This window comes from Oratosquilla oratoria, chromosome 11 (assembly GCF_046742065.1).
Source record: "Oratosquilla oratoria isolate Oo_2021 chromosome 11, ASM4674206v1, whole genome shotgun sequence".
NCBI classification, from domain to species: Eukaryota; Metazoa; Arthropoda; class Malacostraca; order Stomatopoda; family Squillidae; genus Oratosquilla; species Oratosquilla oratoria.
Window position 1 is genome coordinate 74,438,314 of NC_134787.1, and position 5,000 is coordinate 74,443,313.

Below are 5,000 nucleotides of genomic sequence, written 5' to 3' on the forward strand. Positions count from 1 at the left end.
TGAAACCACACGTAACAAATTAATCAACAGTGAATCCTCTTCGTCCTTCAACCTCGTATGTTTACAAGAGAATATACTAACTGGCTACATATATATATATATATATATATATATATATATATATATATATATATATACACGTACAACACTGAATGGGTCACATTGAACAGATATAAATTTTTATCAACCACAATGCTCTTTAATTCTATCAGAAGCACAGGAAAACCGTACAGGACAACCGACTACAGATAGTAGTCGAAATATGCGGTTTTACTATACTTCTGATATTAGTTCTCCGATAGTGGGTTTAAAGTGTTCACACACACACACACACACACACACACACACACACACACACACACACACACACACACACACACACACACACACACACACACACACACACACACACACACACACACACACACACACACACACACACACACACACACACACACACACAAAGATATATATATATATATATATATATATAAAAATATATATATATATATCTTTTGTATATATAAACATATATATATATAATTATATGTATGTATAGTGTATATATTATATATATATATATATATATATATATATATATATATATATATACACCTGTGATAGTTCAGGCTTGCGTCACTCGATGGCTCATGGGAAAAGCGCTATACATCAGTCTGCTCACTGAGGTCGTCGTGGGAAGTTGTAATGCCAGTGTTTCGCCATTGTTTAGAAGTCTACAGTACCATTTCTTCTTTTTTACGGTGGGTGAAAGGAAAGAGCAGCGTGCTGCCTTGAAATTATGTTCTTAATGGAGAAAATAGCAGCCGAAAGTTATCATGCTTCAAACAGCTTACAAAAATGCTGTCATGAGTGAAACATAAGTTTACTAGTAGTTTGCACGCTTTAGGGATGGTCAGTAGTCGCTGGAAGACCAATCTCGTTCATGGCAACCGTCAACCTCCCGAACGGATGAAAATATCACAAAAGTTTTAGAAATGATCTTGGAGGACTGTCGCGGAACAATTGACGAACTTGTTGATTTGATTGTTGTGTCCTGGAGCTCTTGCCAACGAGTTTTGACTGAGGAATTGGGGATGAAAATATTTGTAGCAATATTGGTGCCTCGCTTGCTCACGGATCATCAAAATTGGCCACGAATGAATGTGTGCTAAGACCAAAAATAAGAGTTAGAACTTTTTCTAGATAAATTTTCAAAGGTCATCACTGGTAACCAAAGCTGGTATTACATCTACGATCCGGAAATGAAGCCACCCAGGAAAAAAGCGTCAAAGTGAAGTTCAATGCCAAGACGATGTTGATTTGTTTCCTCGATGGGAGAGGAATTGTCCACAAATAATGTTTTCCTTGTGGTCAAAATGTTAACCAGACTTTTTACATGGCAAGTCTGAAGTGTTTGCGAGACGTAGTGAGACGGAAACGCCCCGACCTGTGGCAAAATCGAGAGTGGTACTTTCATCACGACAATGCACCAGCGCACACCGCCTTGAGTGTGAGACAGTTTCTCACCAAAAATAGCATGATCCCACTTACCCACCCACCATATTCACCCGATCTTGCTCCCTGTGATTTTTCCCCCAAATGAAGAAATTCCTCAAAGAAATTTTTTTTCAGACGTGGAAGAAGTTAAGAAGAAAACGACGGAGGTGTTTAATGGTATATCTTTACAAGAGTTTCAGAATTATTTTGTACATTGGAAAATACGTCTGGACCGGTGCATTGCTTCAGATGGAGAATACTATGAAGGTGATAAAATTGTGCACAAATAAAAACATCTGAATACAATTATATAACAGAATTCCTTTTTTCTTTTGAAGGGAAGGGTATCCTCTCGTGTATATGTATATCTATATGTATGTATATATAAATTTATATATATATATATAATGTATAAATGTATGTATATATATATATATATGTACATATGTGTATATATATATATATATATATATATATTCATTTATCTATCTATACATTTCTTAATTAGTTTATTTATTTATTTGTTTAGTTAATTGTTTATGAATTTTTCGGTTTATTCAAATGCTTATTCATCTTTTAATTTATGTCTATGTCTAATCCTTTATTTTAATTATTTACTCATGAATTTATTTCATTATTCTTTGCATGGTACTTCTCTTAATATTCCTCGGTGACGTCATTTGTATATTTCGTCCAGATTAGAAACAAAATATCTAATTTAGGTAGGTATCCAGGAATGAGTAAAAATGGATCTTGATGCCCAATTTTGCTACTTGTGTGAATATAGTTTTCTTTCGTTTGGGAGAATGCAATATGAAAAGGGAGTTACCGACTTGAAGATGGGGTTCCCTTTTGGTTATGTTAGCATCCGAAGCCACATACGCAAGCAAAAATTTCTGGAAGAGAGAGAGAAGTTCTTACAATATCTTACAAAAACGGGAATGCAATAGGAGACGTGGGATTTATTGACTTACAGGAAGACAAGTGAATTTTTTACTATACCGTGGGTCACATGGAACGGAAACTCTTTTGCAATTACGGTAAAATAAGTCTTAGTGTAATTGTAAAATGATCCTATTAAATTGTGAAAAAGTCCGTAGTAACTGAAAAAGAAATCCCTTACAATTTTATTTTTAGTGGGGATGAAGAAAGTAGCCTATCTAATATCAGCATTACTAAGGTAGAAGTAGTCAAACAGATTAAACGACTTAAAGCCACAAAATCCCGGGTCCAGACAAATTTTTTTTTAGAGTTCTTAAAGAGTGTAAATTTGAAATCTGCGACCAGTTAAAGAAATATTTAATAAGTTAGTTGAAACTGTTTTTGTACCCATTGCTTGGGGGCAGGCAAATGTTGTTCCTGTTTTCAAAAAGGGAGATAAATTTTCTATATGCAACTACCCTCCAATCACTTTGACATCAGTTATAGATAAAATGCTTGAATCAATAATAGCTAATAGAATCAAAGATCACATCGATGGACATAATTTCATTCATGACTCACAACATGGTTTCTCCAAAGGTAAGTTATGTCTGAATAATCTCCTATTTTTTTTCACTGAAGTATATAAGGCGTCAGATAACAATGATAGTTACGATGTTATTTACCTTGACTTCAGCAAAGCGTTCGACAAGGTGCCCTACCAGAGACTACTAAATAAAGTCAAAGCCCATGACATAAGAGAAAAAATGTTTGAATAAATTAGAGCTTGGATCAGTGACAGAAAACAGCGGGTCACTATAGATGGTGTAAAATTCAAATAGGGGACTGCTTCTAGTGGAGTTCTCCAGGGCTCAGTTTTGGGCCCCTTATTGTTCATTATGTACATAAACGACTTTGACAATGGGATTGATAGTGTTGTTAGTAAATTTGCGGACGGCACTAAAGTAGGACGCCTAATTAGATCAGGAGAAATGGCAAATGTACTTCAATATCTCAAAATGCAGCGTGTTAAACCTGAGGCAGATGTAAGTTAGATTGCATGCTTTTAGAGAAAACCAAGTGCGAGAGAGACTCGGGAGTTCCAGTGATTCTTGATCTTAAACCCAGGAAACAGTGCATTAGTGCCAGGAATAAAAATGACGGAACATTATGTTTCACTGCTACGACGGTTACGAATAGAAGTGTAGAGGTAATGATCAAACTCTATCTGGCATTAGTTAGACTCCTCCTTGACTATGTGATACAGTTTTGGTCTCCATCCTATGGAATTGGTATCAGTTCACTAGAATCAGTACAGAGAAGAATGACCAAAATGATACATGGGCTCAGAAATTTACCATACGCGGAATGGCTTAAGTAGTTTAACTTACAGTTTCTGGAAAGATACAGAATGCGGGGTGATCTAATAGAGGTGCTCAGGTGGATCAAATGCTTTAACACAGGTGACGCAAACAAGGTCATCACATTAAGACAACAGGGTAGGACTTGCTGTAATGGATCTGAATTGGGCAAATTTAGATTTAAGAAGGGAATAGACAAGAACTGGTTTACTAATAGGGTGGTCAACGAATGTAATAGACTTAGTAACCATGTAATGAGCGCTGAAACTATCGGTTGTTTTAAGAAACGGTTAGATAAGTTTATGGATGGAGATGACAGGTGATAATAGACATGAAACTGTCTAGTGTAGGCCTTATGGTCTCTTGCAGTTTCCTTCATTCATATGTTCTTTTGTTCTTATGTTAATTGTGAAAAGTTACATTTGCAATAGTAAAAAACAATTCTTTTGCTCTTGTGAAAAAAAGAAGCCTGCCTCTTTACAGTCGAGCTGTACAGCCACCGTAAAGCCGTATGTCGCGGGCGGACCGTGTGGGGCATAATGCAGAATAGCTCTTGTCCGCCCGGACACGCACGGCTTGTGCCCTCCGACATACGTCGTGAATCAAACAACTCCTGTGCATGAGCCCAAACTCGAGTGCTCTGTTTGTTTATTTCTCGTGGATATGAGTGAGCCAGCTCCGTGAGAGGGTGGTGGTAGAGGGGGATGAAAGCGAAGGGATTGATACGGGGGTCCAAGAGCTGTTTTTGTTACCTTGCCATGACGGAGCACGTAAGTGAGGTACTCTAGTTTGTTTTCCTATGTTTTGTTTGATTACTATCAACATTACATCAAAATGTTCAGAAAGTGGAGTAATTTGCATAAGGTCATCAAAACTGTGAACATATATTTTTTTTACTGAACTTCCATAAAGAATGACTGATTCACTTTAAATCAATACCAAAATTATGTTTATCTTATGACTCCCTCTATCCATCATATTGATTAGAAAATCGTAGTTCTGAAGATAGACAGTAGGTCAAGATTCCTTCTGCTCTAAAACAACTACCACCTGGCGAGTTTTGTTGTGCATAGCATCACTTCCTTGAGTGTTTACAATTGTGTCAATTGTGTTTGTAGTAGTGGCGTTGTTTATGGAGATAAGTGTCAGTATAATATGGTTAGTTCCCACATCATCCTAAATGGTTATCGTCCGTAAAAGAATAGTTAAATAACACTTCAC